Consider the following 19528-nt stretch of genomic DNA (forward strand, 5'->3'; position numbering starts at 1 on the left):
ATCCTTTGTTCATTTGAAGTTACTTTATTTGTCTTTTTATCTTAGAAGTGTAAGAGTTCTTTATATATTACAGCAAATAGATATTTTTTCTCTCTCCCTCTCCCTTCCTCCCTTTCTCTTTCAAGTCAATAAAATAATTTAAAAAACCATTGTCCATTCAATTCATGGTCATTAATATTTATCCCTTTGTTTTCTCTACTAGTTTTGTAATTTTAACACATTTAGATCATTGATCAACTTTGAATAATGTTTGTATATAATGTAAGGTACAGGCCCAACTTCATTGTTTTGCATATAGATGTTCAGTTGTCCCAGCACCCTTTTTGAAAAGAATATTCTTTCTCCATTGAATGGTCTTATTGCCATTTTTGGTCTCCAGGCACTACCACTGTTAGAAGTTTGTACCCTTCCCAACTATTTTGTATGCATATGCACATGTATGAGGTTTAAAAAGTGGGTTGCTCCACCAGCACTTATTTATTCACTAATGATATACATATACTAATAGTCACACTAATTTAAGTACTAGATCTACTATATTAAGTACTTAGTAAATTAAGCATACTAAAACATGGTCAGAGGAATGGAATGCAACCTTACAAAAGGTTGGAGGATTTATTTCAACCTTACAAAAGGTTGAAATAAAGATGGTATAAATAATATTAAAAAATAAAACTGGTATTGAACTATAAGTATGGTTTTGCATCTTACTTCTTTTCATTTGACAATATAGCAGGATGTCTTTCCATATGTGCATCAATTGCATACTTTTCTTATGCTAAGTAGAGCCTTCTCCACCCCATAGTTATAAAAAGTATCCTCCTATATAGTCATTTACAACTTTTATAGGCTGCTATTTTTATTTATTTTTAACTTAATTTGTTGTAAAAGAACGACTGTAGCATTGGTGGAATTCTCAATGCCATCTTGTCCACAACAGAGGGGACAATTAAAAGCAGTTGCTCCTCTTCTCTCCGCACATATTCAAGAGAGAGGCAGGCAAGCATTCTGCCTATTGACTTGACACATTCAGACAGAGCTTAAACTGGCCAGAGGCAAGTGTCTTCGTGTGTGCGTGGGCGAGTGCGTGTGTTCCTCCCCTACTCACTCTTGCCTTTTGTACTTTGTGTGGGTCTATTCTCCTCAGGTATAAATCTGTGACTCCCCGTAGAGCGCTTAAAAGATCCACTTGGAATGACTGGACTATGTAACATCAGATCACTCTCCGGATACACCATTCAGAAAAGGGTAGGATCAAATAAAGAACTGGTAGTTGCAGTTCCTATGAAGACTTCTAGCACTGGAGAGAAACTGGGAGAATCCATTTCACTGGCTTGGTTTCAGACTTGCATGGTTTTCATACTGACAACCCCTGGTCTTTTCTCTACTGGCTGCAGCTTCCTGGGATCCCCAGGGATCACGCAAGCCCTGCTCACTCCTTGCCTTCCAGGCCTGCAGAGCCCCATCTTTCCTCTTCCAGATCCCTGGGGGCTCTGGGGAAAGGAAAGATGTCTAGCTCCCTTCCTTTTCCTCCAGGCTTCTTTGCAGAGGCGCCTCCCTTTGCCTTCCTGTTGTCTTGTGCCCCAAGAAGTGTGAAGATACCTAAGCTTCTGAGAGATTGTAGCCCAGATATCAATACAGGCGGCTTCCTAGGAGCTTGCGAATCAAGGATCTGGAGGGCAAGGGATTTAGCATCCCCAAGAGATGGGAATGAGAGAGAGAGAGGGCGGGGGAGAGAGCGAGCTTGTTGGGAAGGGCATTTATTCTGGCTTCAGCAGAGACTCTTTCATGCTCCCCAGGGCTAGTTTCCTCTTGGCGCCGGCGGGGTCAGCAGTCCTGGCAGGGCCACCTGCCTGTGCCTGCACTGAGCAACTCCCCCGAGTGGCGAATCTTCGCTCTGGCCAGTACTGGCCGGGATGCTAAGGAACCGCCAAGATTTGCAAGAGTTGCCATGGGAGTGCGAGGACGGGCCAGCTCCTCCCACCACGTGTGCTGGCCTAGTCCGGCCTTCCCTCCCTGACAATGGGCGACGCCACAGGGGTTCTCCCTTTTGGCTACTTGAGCCCCTCCTCCACATCCCCCGCCTCCTCCCATCCTCTTGGAAGCTAAGCGGGGGCATGTGTGCGCACCCTGGAGGAGTTGCCTTCGCGGTGGCAGCAGCCTGAAACACTCCACCGGGGCCCCAAACTCGGAGCAAGTTCCCGGGCCCCCTGCGTGCAGCGCTGTGCCACCTTCTCCGCCCCTGGCCCCACTAGCGGATTAGTGGGCGGGGGGATAGGCGAGCTGGCCACAGCTGGGCTGAACGAGCCCGGCGGCACGACCCCTCCGGCGGTGCGTGGACGCGCAGGGGCAGACGCAGGGCGGAGTTCAGCGGCGGACTGCCGGGGTGGCGGTCCTAGCCCGGACTCCCGCGTGCGGATGGCGGCAGACGGCTCCCGGCCCAACCTGGGCTCGCCCACTCTGGAGGCGCGGCACGTGCCTCAGGCCTCGGCACCACAGACCCCTCTGCTGGGCGGCAGAAGCCGGGACCTGCCTCCTGACCAGGATGGCTGCGTGTCCCTGCCTACTGCCCAGATTATCCCTCTGCAGGTGGACATGGCCATGGCCCAGGAGCGCGGGAAGCGTGTGGAGAAGTGCACCAACAGCTACCTCTGTCTCCTGCCAACCGTCTTCGTCGCAGGTAGGTACCCTCCTGCGCGTACCGCCCGGCAGCCCTGGCTCTGCCTAGCTGGCTGGCGCGCTCCTCTCCTCTCCCGCTCCCTCCCTAGCCCGCCTGGCTCGCACACTTTGTCTTCCCTCGCCCCACGCGCACGCACACCCGTCCCCACTGCGGTGGCGCTCCCAGCTCCGGTTGTTTCCCCGGTCACCGCTGCAGGGTATGGCCCACAGGCGAACCGTGAGAAAGTGTGGGCAGCGGGGTGAGGACGTCTCCGCCGTGGTTGATTTAGGTCCCCTCTGCAGCCCTCACCCGCTCCTGTGTGTCCCCAGAGAGATGGGAATAGACGGTATCTTCCAATTGTTCCTCCTATAGAGCAGAAGCCAGCCTCCCGAGGGTTCACGTCCCTTGTAATATTTCCCAAATGCTGGAGAAGCGAGAGGCGGGGGTTGAATAATACGTACGGGGAAACCAAGTCTAAAAAGGCGCTGGGATTCTGAGACGGGCGGCACCGCAGTTAGAGAGAAGCAGTGCCGCCAGCGACTCAGGCTTTTTTCCCGGCTAGTGCATCTTTCCCGCTTGGTCCCTGAGCTTCCTGCCTCTTGGGGTCCTCGCTACAAAGGCAGACGTTTTCGTCTGTGAGGACAGACAAGCAAAACCCAACAAACCCACAAAAACTTTTCTGCTGCTGTCGCGGTTTGCATCAGGGGTGTAAGCGGTATAATCTGAGCGTGGGCACTTGCTATCCGTGATGCACAGACTTTTACCCAGCTGGAGGTGCCAAGTTTTGTGGTTTGGTGCTTGCGGGCTCTGCAGCTAGCTCCAAGGACCTCAGTTTCTTTGGGACCCTGCAGACGCGGGCGCAGGAGCAAGGCAAGAGCAAGATGCGCCTCTGCGACTTTTAAGTGCAGCTAGGGCTTTTCAGAGCGGTCTGAGACGTACTGCAATTGATGGACATGCCTTCCCTTGCTCCCTTTGTCGTTTGGTTTAGCACGTGCTAAGTCTTTCAATGGGAGTTTTGGCATCCAAAAAAATACATTTGGTGGTAGTTTTCCACAGATGAGGTGGCCACAACACACAGCCAAATATCCCTCCTTATTCAGGACTGGCAGGTCCCCTTTCCCTGGGGATAATGCATCGCAGACCTGAATGACACCAGTTGCTATGCTGTGTTTTCATACGGGCTTGCAGTACTTTTCTGCCTTTCCGCCTTTTTAGCAGTGCCATCTATCTCTCTGCAGACCAACAGAGTGTCCTGGAAGTGGTTTGTACCTGTGCTGTTAGAATACGATAATTTTGCATGTGAAAAGGATTTCAAGTATTTCAAAAATATTCAGATATTTAAAATAGGTTTACAAAGTTTTTCATGGTGGTACAGAACTTTCTGGAAGATCATTTCAATAATCATCATTTATAGACTACCGGAAACATGCTACAGTGTAATAAGCTAATTACATGTGTTCATGCGTGATCTACTGTGAGTTTTGGCACCCAAAAAATAGATTTGCGGGGGCACAGCCAGAGGAGGGGAAGATCAGCTCCACTTAAGGAGTTAAGGGAAGACTTCAGAGAAAGGGTGGTGCATGATTCAAATCTTCAAGGACAAATTTCCTGTGAAATGGGGATGGGGATGTAGTATGGTGGGGATAGGGAGGGTGAGGGGTATTCTAGGTAAAGGAAATAAGATGTGTGAAAAGAAGAAGAAAGGCCTCAACATAACAGGTTTTGGAAACTTTTTTAAATGAGTGGAGTGTAAGTTGTGGCAAGTACAAGAGAGAGAAATTTGGAATGTAGGCAGGGGTTGGATCAGGCAGAGCTTTGTAAGGCATATTAAAAGGCTTTACTTTATTTGAAGGGTGATGGGGACTCACTGGAGTGTGGTAAGTGGGGGAATAGAGCAATGCCTTCTCCATATGGTGGTACAGGTCGTGCCCTGCAAAACCCTTATGGGCTGCATTCACACAGACTGACCGGCCCTTGCTAGAGCTGTTCAGTGCACAGTGTGCAGGGTGGGCAACAATGACAATGCATGGTGGGGCTTCTTGCTTTTACAGATACCACTGTGGTAGTTGCGTGGTGGACACAGTGTGTGAAGTGTGCAGCAGAGAGGAAGAGGACCCAAAATAGAGTGGCCAGTAAGATGGCAATTGTAGAAAACAGGGCAAGAGTGGATGGAGGGATGGACTAAGTCAAATCTGCAGATGGGGTACAGGGGAGAAGCTTGATGAATTGAGAGGGTAAAGTTTGTTTGACCTGCTGACTAGGTGTGAGGTTTGAAGAATAGGCAAGGAGACTAGGTTAATTCTAGGTTTCTAGTTAGGATGACTGGGTGCGGAGAGATATCATTAAAGGAGGAAATGGAAGAGGAAAAACAGATTTTTCGGTTCAGTTTTGGGTATGCGGTTTTCGTGGAACATTCAGAAGGAGCTGACCAATATAGGTCTGGAGCTGGAAAGAAGGGAATCTAATTTCTCATCCTCGTCTCTGGCATCTATTAAACAACCCCTGGCACTGACGTGAAGTTCTTTCTTTAAATCTACTTAGATGGACCACCTTGGTGACTCAGAAAGTCTAGCATAAAAGTTGTGCACATTTACTATAAAATTTTCTTTTTAATTTTTTCCAAAGATTTTATTTATTATTTATTTTCAGAGAGTGGGAAAGGGAGGGAGAAAGAAAGGGAGAGAAACATTCATGTATGAGAGATACATCAATCAGCTGTCTCTGGCATGCCCCCAACGGGGACCTGGCTCCAAACCCAGGCATATGCCCTGACCAGGAATCCAACAGGTGACCTTTCACTTTGCTAGATGACCCTCAACCAACTGAGCCACACCAGCCAGGGATGCATCCTTTCTTAATGACTCAAGGTTATCCTCTTAATAACCAACATTGAAGTGCTGTATATAGTGTTGCCTGAAGGGCTCCTAAATTGTGGAGGGCTGTTTGTCCCTACATTATATTGGCCACAGATTGTTCTGCCTCTTAATTTGCAATGCCTGGTTTTCTAGTCTTTCCATATATCCCCTCTGTTAGCTGTCATTTCTTGCTACTATTATTTTAACAGTTTATACCAACCAGCAGTTTATCACCTAATCCTCTCTCCTCCCTCCTTCGTTGCTCCTTTGGGTGTGTTGTTATGAGCTAGAAACTTGTTAGAATTGTCTGCAAAATAGGAGTCAATGAACTATGAGTAGGGCCGTGATAGTCAACTACTCACATATATCAGCATTATCTTAGGGACTCTGTGATATGTACTCCAATTGCAAAAAAAAAGCTCATTTTTTTCAGGTTCTTAATTATATTCTGGAGGGTTGATGCTATTTAATAAGTTATTAGTAAAACCTGTGTCCTCTTGTAAATTGAGGTATGACAGTATATGAAGTTGTAATATGTTACTTTCTTTGAAAAGAAACAAAGGTCTTCAGAATCTATCAGAAAATTAAGAGGCATTTTATTCATTGCATGTCTTGAGCTTGCCTGTAAGTGCTTGGCACTAGGAGGCACTTCAGTCTTAGAAGTTGCCCCCAAGGATTGAAGTTAATGTCTCTGTATAACATCTTCTCCAGTAAGCACCCTCTGAAGGTGCCAGGAAAAGCCTGCAACTCATCTGCCCCAGGGCAGAAGAACAGGTCAGCCCAGAAAGGGAGATGCCTCTTATATGATTGTTGCCAAGGTCTTGCCCCAGTGGCAGTTAGCTACTGGTAAGAGACCAGTGTCACTCACAGAACCTCCTCTAATTTACTGGGTTGGCCAAAGTGTCCGTATGGGTTTTCTCTGTAAAATAAAACACACATTTTTCATTTTCACTGATAGCTTTATTGATTTGGATATTTTGAGTATGTCAGCTGTCTCCCACGTGGTATTACATTGCTTGTTTTCAATTAATGTCTCGATTTGATTGCTATCAACTTCAGCTGGTCTACCCAACCTTGGAGCACTGTCCAGTGAGAAATCTCCAGCTGGAAACTCTGCAAACCACTTTTGACACACGTTCGATCAGTCACAGCACCTTCTCCATAGACTGCACAAATCTTTTCCTTTTCCATTTCGGTTGTGTTTTTACCTTTCTTGTAGCAATAAAGCATATGCTGATGATGCATATTTTCTCCCATCTTCAGTATTAAAGTGGATGCACAAAAATTCACCAATTTTGATAAGTTTATTCTAAATGCACGCCGATACGACAGCTGTCACAATGCAGTCTAACAAAATTGTTTCAAATGAAGTTAAGGGTGACTAAGCGCTACTAGAGCCATCTTATGGAAAAAACCAAATGAACTTTTTGGCCAACCCACTGTTTTTCACCCAAACCCTCCCCTCATTTTAACATCAGTAAGTATCTGACTGCCTTCTTCTTACTTTCAGTGCTGTGAATGTGACATTGAGCAAAGACCTAAAGGAGGTGAGGAAGTCATCAGAGGAATCTGAGGAGGAGAGTGTTTCAGGCAGAGGGGATAGTTGAGGCAAAGGCCTTGAGTTGAGAGAGTGCTGACAAATTCAAGAAACAGGAAAGGGATCAATGTGGCTGAAGCAGTAAGTGCATTCAGGTGTGTGGGAGCACAGGCGCGCGTGCATGCGCACGTGAGTGCGTGTTTGAGTGCATGTGTGCGTGCGTGCCTGTGAGCGGGTGATGAACTGAAGCCTGAGGTAAGGGGGCTGGATCATGCAGGGCTTGGTAAAGACTGGCTTTTACCCTGAGTTAGATGAGGAGTTACAGAAAGGTTTTGAGAATGGTGACTTAGATCTTCTCTCTGGATGCTCTGTGGAGAATAGGCTAAAGGTGGGACAAAGGTGGAAGCAGGGAGACCAGTTAAGAGGCTATTGGGATTGCCCTGGCTGGTGTGGCTTGGTAGGATCATCTCAGTGAACCAAAAGGTCGTGGGGTTCATTCTGGGTCAGGGCACATACCTAGGTTGTGGGTTTAGTTCCCTGTCAGGGGAACGTAGGAGAGGCAACAGATCTATATTTCTCTGTCACATTGATGTTTCTCTCCCTGTCTTCCCCTCTCTCTAAAATCAATAAGCATGTCCTCTGGTGAGGATTTAAAAAACAGGCTATTATGATTGATGATGATGGCTGGAACCTGAGGTAATAGTGGAAGTGTTGAGAAGTAGTCAGATTCGGGATATATTTTGAAGGTACAAATGGAAGGATTTGCTAATGGTTTGTCCATGAGAAAAAGAGAAGTGTCAATGATGACTCTTAAGAGTTTGGGCTTGAACAAGTGGACAGCAGGAAACATCTTTAATGAAGACGGAGATGCCAGCACGGGGAGCAGGTTTGTGGGGGGAATCAATGAGTATCAGAAGTTTGGTATGGAACCTGTTAACTTTGAGGTGCCTATAAGCTATCCATGTGGACATGTCGAGTAGGCAATTGCATATAGGAATCTGGCATTGAAGGAAGGGGTCAGGCCTGGGGATATAAATTTTGGAATCCTTGTCGTATAGGAGGAGGTATTTAAAGCCTGGATGAGTGAGTATAGAGATCAATTAGAAGAGACAGTTGGTTTGTGTCCCACCAATGAAGACTCATGAATGACCTATGACTCTTCCCCAAGGCAGTGTTTATTTGGGGAGGAAGGAAGGCAGTGCTCCAAAAAGACAAATCATTTCTCTGGTTTGTTGTTCAAATGGTCGTGAGTATGCTCACAGGTCACTTTGACTCATGTTTCTTCCTTCAGCCTGGAGCACACGGCAGTCCTTGCCTGTGGGTAAAGACGAGGTCTATGTTTAAAGCTCTTCAAAGAGGGAAACTACAACTTCACTGTTAAATTATTTTCTTTATGGGTACAAGAAATCTGTAGGTTAGTCATTTGGTGCAGATGAATCTCTTCCTGTCTTATTTTTGCTTTAGTAGAAATATTAAGTGGCCACTATTGCTTTCCAATTGAGAAGACCTCGGTTCAGTGACCTCCTATCATTTTCAGCACATGGGATAGTTTTCTTAAAAAATTATACTTTAATGGAAAGCCAAAGCCTGATTGCAAATTGGAAAGCAATCCATTTTTTTACTCAGAGTCAAGTTCGAGGCCTATGGTTTTGTGGACCAATATTACTCCAAAAAATTCAATTAAAAATAAAATAAAATAGTTGAAGAAGCAAATACGGTGACATTTTAATATATTGAAATTTACTCTCGGGGTAGATTACCTTCTCTCTGACTTTCAAATATTTGTGAATAATATTGTCACCTCTGTCATGAAGAAATTAAGCTGGCTGTTAACCCTGCAGATACTGGGAAAGCAGACTTTTTTAGCAGCAATTTAGCTCACATATGTGTATTCTGTCTCTGGAAAATTATGAGCCAGCAACTTTATGGGGGTTATGTCTTCTCTGTTTTCAGATAATTTTGTGCATTAATCTGAAAAGGGAAGGAGAGCCACTCCTAGCAAGGAGGAGCAGGAAAGTTTTGTTAACCAGAGGGGGAAATGGGAGAAACAGGAGCCCATTCTAGTTTTTTAAAACAGTTTTATTGAGATATAATTCTCATACCATACAATTAACTCATTTAAAATATATACTTGAGAGTTTCTAGTGTAATCATAGAGTAGTACAATCATTACCACAACTTTCAAACAGTCCCATCACTTATTCCCAAAAGAAACCCTTGTACCCATTAGCCTTACCCATTACCTGTCACTCCCCCTTTCCTCCCAGCAGCCCTCCCCACCAGCCCCTGGCAGCCAATAATACACTTTCTATCTTTTTTTTTTAAGATTTTATTTATTTACTTTTAGAGGGGAAGGGAGGGAGGCAGAGAACGAGAGAAACACCACTGTGTGGCTGCCTCTCGCATGCCTCCTACTGGGGACCTGGTCCACAACCCAGGCATGTGCCCTGACTGGGAATTGAACTGGCAACCCTTTGCTTCTCAGCCCATGCTCAATCTACTGAGCTACACCAGCCAGGGCTACACTTTCTATCTTTATAGATGTGCCTATTCCAAATATTGAGATAAAACATAAAGTGTGGTCTATTGTGACTGGCTTCTTTCACTTAGCATAAGATTTGCAAGTTTCATCCATGTTGTAGCACTTGTCAGTACTTCATTCTTTTATGTTGTTGAATATTATTGTGTTGTAGATATAGGCCATATTTTAATTATTCTTCTGTTGATGGACATTTGAGTTGCTATTATGAGTAATGTTGCTATGAACAGCCTTATACATGTTTTTGTGTGGACATATGTTTTCATTTCTCTCAGATACACAAAATATATGAGTAGAATTTTTAGGTTATAGAGAAATTGTGTGTTTAATCTTTGGGGGAACTCCCAGACTATTTTCCAATATATTTTTATATATTGCAAAATGATCACCACAATAAGTCTGGTTAACATCCATCACCATAAATAGTTTTTCTTTTGCGATGAGAATTTTAAGATCTATTTTACTATCTTAGCAACTTTCAAATGTGCACTATGATATTGCTAACTATTGTGACGATGCGGTACATTACATCCCCATGACTCATTTATTTTATAACTGAGTTTGTACCTTTTGAACCCCTTCACCCCAAATCCCCCATCCAACCAATAATCTGTTTTCTTTAGCAATGAACTTTGTTTGTTCATTTGTTTTGTATTTCACATATAAGTGAGATCATATGGTATTTGTCTGACTTATTTCACATAGCATAATATCCTGTAGGTCCATCCCTGTTGCCAAACCTATGTGTTTGTCTGAGTTTTATAGTTTGAACACTTACATTTAGGTCTTTCATCAATTTTGAGTTGATTTTGGGGTACGATGTGAATTAGGGTCAAACTTCATTCCCTTGCATGTGCATATATCCAGATGTTACCAAAACCATCTGTTGAAAAGAATATTCTTTCAGATGTCTTGGTACCCTGATTTAAAATCAATTGAACATAGGTGCAAGGGTTTATTTCTGGACTCTCAGTTTCATTCCCCTGATTTATGTATAAGTCTGCCATTATCCCTGTAGCACACTGTCTTAATGACTGTTGCTGTGAACCAAATTTTGGAATCAGGCAGTGTGAATTTTCCAACGTTGTTCTTCTTTGTCAAGATTGTATTGGCTGTTCTGTGACTGTTGCATTTCCATATAAATTTTAGGATTAGGTTTGTCATTTTCTGCATAAAACACTAGCTGGGATTTTGCAAGGGATTGCATTGAATCTATAGCTCAATTTAGGGAATGTCTGAACCTCCTGTGTATAGTTGTACAAATTGAGGTTTCCCAAAATATGGGGTATTCACATTAAAGGTGTGTGGGAGTTATTCACTGTAAGGCATCGTGGCCATCAGCACTCATATTGTATGGTTATCCATATATAGTTTTTTCATGTGTTTAGAAGGATTACAATATATTAATTAATTCACAGTATGGAATTATTTTAGAGACCCTCCTAAAAGCTTAAGAGGCAAAAAAGTAAATATCCACAAGAGTTCTCCCAAGGAAGAACAAAAGCACAAATGAAGATAAAAAACAAAACACTAGTATAGTCACTAACTCAATTGCCTTAGTTTTTGGGATCCCGCATTGAGCATGAAAGCCTGTGTGGGACTCGGGTGAGATAACGTAGGGAAAATGAGAGGCATGTGTTTTGATACCACATTGATCAGGACTCTGCAAAGACCTTCCCAGGTTGGACAAGACCATGTGTCAGTCAAGTGTGTAATCCTCCTCCTTCCAATGGCAGGAGATGTCTTTTAGGAAAAGAGATTTCGGTGCTAAACAGATACGCTTGGGCCACTCTGCTGTGGATTTGCCAATGCTTTAAGTGGGAAGAACATTTCTATATCTATTTTTGCATACACTAAATCACCACATAGGCAGTTATGTTCATGGAATGATTTAGTCCCTCTCAGAATGTACTTACATGTATTGGGTTTCTGAATAATGAATTCACTGGGCTGTAATTGTTAGGCAAGTTTCTGAGACAATGGCAGCTCTCTTTGTTGTATAAGGAAAACCTGCTGTCTCCATTGGGTGGTTTTTAATCCGAAGGGGGGTGGAAAGAAAAGCTGGAAAAGCTTTCCATAGCCATGCCCTTAATTAAACACTTGCAGGAGACACGGGAGGCCCAGCAACTTGGGATACTAATTTCTTGGATGGCGGTCACTTCCTCGTCATTTCCCACCTGCCGCACCTCATTTTTCTCATGTACTTTTTGGCTCTCTCCCTTTCACCTCTCTGTCTTCTTGGATTTTCCTCTTATTTCCTTCATGCCTAGTGCCTTATGTATTGGGTTGGCCAAAAGTCCATTTAGGTTTTTTCCATAAAAGACACATTTTTCATTTCACCAATAACTTTATTGATTTGGATATTTTGAGTATGTAGGCTATCTCCTGCTATTGGCTTCTAGAGGGTACAGGCCAGGGGTGCTGCTAAACATCTTCCAATGCATAAGACAGCCCCCAGCAAGGAATTATTTGGCCAAAATGTCAACACTACCAAGAAACTTTGCAAACCACTTTTGACACGTTTGATCAGTCACAGCACCTTCTCCACACACTGCACAAATCTTTTTTGGTGTGTCAGTTGTGTTTTTACCTTTCCTGAAATAATAAAACATAATGTGGCAAAATGTTGCATATTTTCTTCTATCTTCAGTATTAAAATGGCTACGCAAAGATTCACTGATTTTGATGTTTATTTAAATGCATGCTGATATGACAGTTGTCACAGTACAGTCTAACAAAATTGTTCTGAATGAAGTTAAAGACAAATAAGCACTACTAGAGTTACTGTATGGAAAAAACTAAACATATACTTTTTGGCCAACCCAGTACTTTTTTTGTTTTTGCATGTTTTTAATTATTTTTTTATGCTTTTGGTAAGGGCCTTCCCCCTCCCATTTTCTCATTTTTTTTAAATAAACCTATTTTTGATTATGCTATTAGAGTTGTCCCATTTTCCCCCTTTATTCCTCTCTGCCCTGTACCCCCCTCCCACCAGCATTCCCGCTGCGCTCCTCCCTACTTAGTTCACGTTCATGGGTCGTACATATAAGTTCTTTGGCTTCTCCATTTCCCATACTGTTCTTAACCTCCCCCTGTCTATTTTGTGCCTACCAATTATGCTTCTTTATACCTTTTCCCCCTTCCCTCACCCCCTCCCCACTGATAACCCTCCCATTTTTCTTATGTTTTTAAATTAAATGATTTATATATGATGTTTGTAAAGCACCTGAACAATAAACATGCCCATAAACTGATAAGCAAAAGTCATCCCCTCCCGGGGCCTAGCTGGGTCCTACTGTTTGCAGGAATGCACTGCTAACAGTTTTGGTTTGTGGCTATAGGAACTTTCTATGGATATGGATATTTATAGCAGTTCAACTCCATAAACATTGATTGAACACCTCCTATGTGCTAGACACTGTTAGGATATTTTGGAGAACAAAGCAGACAAAAAACCCCTATCTTCATGGTGTTTATTTCTAACTAGCAAGTATGACAATAAAGAATCCACATGTATTTAGGTATTTTACCAAACTGGGATCATACCCCATATGTTGACCTATGGCTTACATTTGGGTGTGCTTATTTAAAAATTATTTCATTATGAATTTTTTAATATTTATCAGAGACATGAGAAGGGAGGAAGACAAAGGAGAGAAACATCAGTGTGAGAGACAAACATCGATTGGTTGCTTCTTACGTGCACCCCAACTGGGGACCAAATCTGCAACCCAAGCATGTGCCCTGACTAAGAATCGAACCAGAGATCTTTTGCTTTGTGGTACCATGTCCAACCAACACAGCCACATGGTCAGGGCATGAAATTTTTAAAAATACATATTTAATTTATTTTTTAGAGAGAGGGAAAGGGAGGAAGAAAGAGAGGGAGAGAAACATCAATTTGTTGCCTCTTTCACAGCCCCCACTGGGGACCTGGCCCGCAACCCAGCCATGTGCCCTGACTGGGAATTGAACCAGTGACTTTTTGGTTTGCATGCCAATGCTCAGCTCCCTGAACAACACCATCCAGGGCAGAGCACAAAGTTCTTCATACACACAAGAGTCCAAGAAATAAAATATATAAAATTATTGTGTTATATTAATTAAAAATTTTCCTTTCATAAAGCACAAAGAGGCTACTGTACCTTTTCAGCACAAAAAGTATTTGTCCAGTTTTGTCCTAGTGGGCTTATAGTTTAAATAAAACCCATGCAGAAGCTGCTAGATTTGAGAAAGGTACTTTCTTTACACGATTGTTCAAATTGCTTATATCTGAATAAGTAGGTGAAATTTTATGTAGTCTTTCTGTATTTCCTTGATATAGACTGGATCAATTGCATGCTGAGACCACCTCCTGCTACTCAGGAAATTAATTAACATTACAGTGATATTCTCATGCATATATTTTTTTAAGAAATGGATCCTTGTCTGTAATGTATTTATGGGTATAAAGAACTAATGGGTTTGCCCTGGCCAGTGTAGCTCAGCTGGCTGGAACTTTGTCCTATAGACCGAAAGATAGCAGGTTCGATTTCTGGTCAGAACACATACCCAGGCTGTGTTCCATCCCCAGTTGGGGCATGTATGAGAAGTCAACCAATTAATGTTTCTCTATCACATCAAAGTTTCTCTCTCTCCCTTCCCCTCTAAAAGAAATGAAAAACTGTCCTCAAGGTGAGGATTTAAAAAATAAAGAGCCAATGGCTTTAAAATATAAAGTTGGTATCACCATGATTACTTGAATTTATTGATATTCAAATGATCTCTTACTCAATTAGTAAAAAGGGGAAGTTTGAACTTAAAAAAAAATTCAGTTATCAGCCCTGGCTGGCGTAGCTCAGTGGATTGAGCATGGGCTGTGAACCAAAGGGTCACTGGTTCGATTCCCAGTCAGGGCATGTGCCTGGGTTGCAGACTACTTCCCCAGTAGGGGGTGGAAAAGTGCAACCACACATTGATGTTTCTGTCCCTCTCTTTGTCCTTCTCTTCCCCTCTCTCTAAAAATAAGTAAAAATCTAAAAAAAAATCTAGTTATTATTCCCCCCCACCTCCCAACAGTTCCACGAAAACAACATTCTCTTCCCTGGAAATCAAGTTTGAAAATCAAGTCACATATATACTTTATATGTATATGTATGTGTATATATTATATACATATTTCATAGATTATATATAATTACATAGTATTATATTCTGACTTCATTTTAATAAGTTGCTAATGATTCTCTTTGTAAAACTTCTAGGCAAAATAGAAAGGTTGTAGATACTACTGGAACATGACTTTTGAATAACTTTGTGTCAGAGTTGAGCTGCCCTTTCCAGGATACTCTGGGTTCTCAGTTCATCAAAACTTCATTTGTGCTCTTGTGTCACTGATCATTAAGTTGAAGCATTAGCTGTTTAATGTACAGCTTGATGACAAGACAAACCACAGGAAGTTATTTTAAATATATGGTGTGATGAGATATTCTTCGACTCTTTGATGACACTTAAGATTAGTATATGTGTATTCGAGTGATGTCTTTGAGTTTATAATTACCAGGCAGATCACGTGATTAGACACAGAGCAACAAGCAGCATCCCCATTTTTCTTTGTCATTTTGCACTTGTCAGTTTACAAGAGGGTCAGTTTTGGTTTCTTAGTTGAGGCATTCCAAGGACCATTAGCAGATGTGTGTTCTTCTGCATGCCTTATAAACTAAAGCAAATCGTTTTAACTGGATTACCTTTGCAGATGCCGTGCATTTCAAAATTAGGTTTTCTGAACCCAAGAAGACTCATGGAATAGGAGATCTGACATTTAGTCATATGTCTACATGGATATTGTGAGTTCTGACATTAGTAGATCATCTTGTTTACTTCTCAAGCTTGTACTTGAGGTAGCTGCTCTCCAGAGGACTGATGTTATAATAAAAACTTAAAAAGTGGCTGATGGTAATATTTACCTGTTGCTAAGCTAGTGTGCTTAGAATTATCTAGTGCTGGCCATAACTCTAGTGGTTAGGGACTGTCATTTTGTCTTTACACTCATGTTCCAACAGGTTTCTGCTCATTTGCACTGTGGGTACTGAGTGACAATGATTCGTATGAATAAAATGATGCCCCTTGGGTTTTCATGCCTTTCCCCCAAATTTCTATTGTTGAGAAATAATCTGGAACATTCAAAATTGTATGATGAAGAGTTTTTTCTTTAAACTGCACTTTCAAGGGACTCTAGGAAACTAATTCTCAAAGACATTCATTTTCACAACAGATAATGTAGAGTTTTTAAGATAATGCCAATACATCTTTTTTTTTTTTGCATTTTTATTTTTCAATTAGTTTACTTTCAGTATTTATTTATTTAAAACAAGGTTTTTGGTTTTTTTAAAGATTTTACTTATTTATTTTTAGAGGGGAAGGGAAAGAGAAAGGGGGGAAGAAACATCAATGTGTGGTTGTGTTTCATGCGCCCCCAACTGGGGACTTGGAATGCAACCCAGGCATGTGCCCTGGCTGAGAATTGAACCTGTGACCCTTTGGTTCACAGGCCAGTGCTCAAGCCACTAAGCCACACCAGCTAGGGCTACTTTCAGTATTATTTTATATTGGTTTCAGATGTTCAGCATAGTGGTCAGACAATCATATACTTTACCAAGTGTTTCCCCTGATATTTCCAGTAGATGCTGGTACATCTTAAAAACCCATTTACTGTAATTCTGACATTTTGCAAAGATTTTGCCAGTTTTTATGGATTTTCAATTTTAAGACATACATGATCAAATCACAAAAAAGAGCTTTATAGCACTGGAGAAGAGTAAGAAAAGGCTCTTACACTGCATGGTCTTCCTTTTCCTCTCTGTGTGAGCGTCCTCATAATTGCATAATTGATTTAACATGTGATTTTAAAGATGGCAAAGTGAACTTTCAAAACCAAACACTTTAATTACAGTACTGAATATGTCTACATTTGTGCACTATATGCATGCACACAACCACCAGTGTTCGCAAAAGTTACAGAAATGAATCATTCCCCATCTCTTGCAGCAGGCACAAATTTATGTCTGCTCCATGAAAATATGTCAGAACTCGCTTCCAGATTTCTCCTATCCTTGGAAGCACGTCAGGGTCCGTTGACTTTAGTATAACATTAAGTCATGACCTAGAACTTATGCTGAAAGTGAGTTCCGGGAGGTATTCAGCAGAAGCTAGGCCATAACACTTTTTTCTTTTATGTTTTAAGTACATAGTCTGTTTTTATCAGTTTAGTGCTGGATATCTTTTCTCTGTGTGCCCGCGGCATCCTGGCTCAACACTCTTGTTAACTCATCCCTCTGGACTGTAATCGTCTCCTGTTCCTAGATGAAGAGCCCCATGAGATCTGGGCCAGTGGCCCCAGCACCGCACAGGACCTGGCGTAAAATGGGAGTCTGGCAGAGGTTTGTTGAAAAAGGAAATACATGAATGAGTAGAGTGGCTGATAAATGGCGAAGGCACTTATTAAAAGTTGTGTCGAACCATGGGTTCTTGTTTTGTATTCCTGTTTGCTCCCTCCGTTCAGTCATCCCTTCCTTACATTTTCCACGCACCCCCCCCCCTAGAATTCTGCTTCGTGTTACCTGGGGGTAAAACAATCCCACAGTTGAGCATCTGAGAACAGTGAGGTTTGTGAATATGCTTCCCTGATTTGGAAACTGTTTATTATGTGCTGTGTAAACAAGTGGTAAAATGACATCGAAAGCTTACTAGGTAGTCAGGCAACACTTTTCAGTGTTTGATTTCACATTACACAAGTCTTGAACGCAACCTCAGACTTCCTGTGATCTTTGTTGCCACATCTAACTGATTTCCCCCCCCATTTTAGACTGTGGAAAGTCACTATATTTACTCTTCAGCTCTATCAGGGTAAAACTTTATCTCATGTGGTTTTTTTTTTCAGTTATCACTAAAACAATTTATAAGGTGCTCTTTCAACATGGATGCTTTATGGAAAAAAAAATTTGTGGTAAGAGCCAAGGCCAAAAGCAAAGCACTTCTATAATGATTATGTTGTTGCACATAAAGGGCCTTGCTAATGTTGATTTTTTAAAAATTGATGCTTAACTGGTAGGTATAAAAGATTATTTTACTGTCCTTGAAATTTGTATTTCACACATTACTAATACAGGGGAGGATCTCTTCTGATGCTTATTGGCCATTCCTGTTTCTTCTTTGTGAAGTGCCTGTTTGTGTTATTTTTATTCCATTTTTCTGTTTGGTGATTTGTCTTTTTAAAAATTAGCTTAGAATCTTTTATATAGCCTTGATAGCATTTTTTTCAATTATGTGTTGCAAATATCTAAACCCAATTTGTTGCCTACCTCTTTTTTATGATGTCATTGATGAAAGAAAAATTTAAATTTAATGTTGCCTAAACTATCAGTCTTTTCCTTTATGCTTTGTGCTTCTTGTATCCTGATTAAAAAATTTTATCCTACCCACAGGTTGTACAGATATGTTCTTGTATTCTCTCTGATCTGATTCCTAATGCTGTAGGCTTTGAATCTTCACCAGTGCATGACCATTAAAACCAAATTGTTAAGTCACCTGGGAATTGGCAGATGCCCGGGGGCAACTTTTGTTCTTAGTTGGCTCACTTCTCAGGACATTTGCTCTAGTAGTGGTTTTGGCCTCTGAGGATTTCCTTGTCTCTTCTGCCAGCTCGGCCATGCATTAGAAAGGCTTTAACTTTATTTTTCCCACCATGTTTTTCTGTTTTGTAGCAGGAAGGTTTTTCAGGATTTTTAGCCCCCCATTGTGACCAGTAAGGGAAACTCCTCCATGTTTTTCAAACATGCAAGTTCAATTTTTATATTCAAATGTGATATCATTTAAGAGTTTTCCTTATATACAAGATCTGAGATATGGATAAGGAACCATAATCTTATTCCCCTATTTGCAGATGAACTGAAAGGTGGGAGTGGTATTCTGGCCTTGAAGCAGTTGTAACTGGGGGAGGTGAGAATTAAAATATTTGCAGAAACATAATGCTAACCGTCATTGTATGCCACTGCCTGAATGCTTACTTGTACACTAAACCTTTTTTTAAAGGATTTTACTTATTTATTTTTAGAGGGGAAAGGAGGGAGAAAGGGAGAGAAACATCACTATGTGGTTGTCTCTCATACGGCCTCTGCTGAGGACCTCGCCCACAACCCAGGCATGTGCCCTGACTGGGAATCAAAGCGGCGACCCTTTCTTTGGTTTGCAGGCCAATGTTCAATCCGCTGAGCCACACCAGCCAGGGCTGTACACTAAACCTTTTAAATTATGATGTTATTTTTTCATTTTTTCTGTAACAAAGGCCAACACTTATTGAGCATTTTCCATATAAAGGCACTGTTCCAAGTCTTTCCATGTATTAACAATTTTAACATTACAGTAACCCCATGAAATGGGTATTATAATTTCCTCCATTTTACCACTAAAGGAAACTGAGACACAAAGAATTTATGCAGCTTGCCCAATGCCATACAACTTGCTAGTGGTAGAGCTGGAATTGTAATCCAGGCAATCTGCCTCTGGAGAATGCACTCAAAAATACCATGCTGTATTACCTCTGTATGACATACTGATTTATGTGGAAAAACTCAGAATTTTATGTGTGTATATCACCCAAAATAACACCCAAGTATAACCACCATGTTAACTAATTGGTACTATGATGTCATTATCATTTATCTTTATACACAACTGTCATCTCTTTTTCTTTATCGTGTATTTCTAAAAGTTGAGCTCCCTTCTATTTGCATTTCATGATTAAATTCTTTTGGAAGGATGTGCTTTTGAAAAAGTAATCCTATATGCAAATGAACTTCTTTTATTATAAACACTAGTCCTTTTATGTACTTGTTTTTTTGTAACAGTTTTATTGAGATACAATTCACACAGCATACAATTTACCCATTTAAAGTGTAGAA

This window comes from Phyllostomus hastatus, unplaced genomic scaffold (assembly GCF_019186645.2).
Source record: "Phyllostomus hastatus isolate PE091 unplaced genomic scaffold, TTU_PhHast_1.1 phas_contig_30, whole genome shotgun sequence".
Lineage (NCBI taxonomy): Eukaryota > Metazoa > Chordata > Mammalia > Chiroptera > Phyllostomidae > Phyllostomus > Phyllostomus hastatus.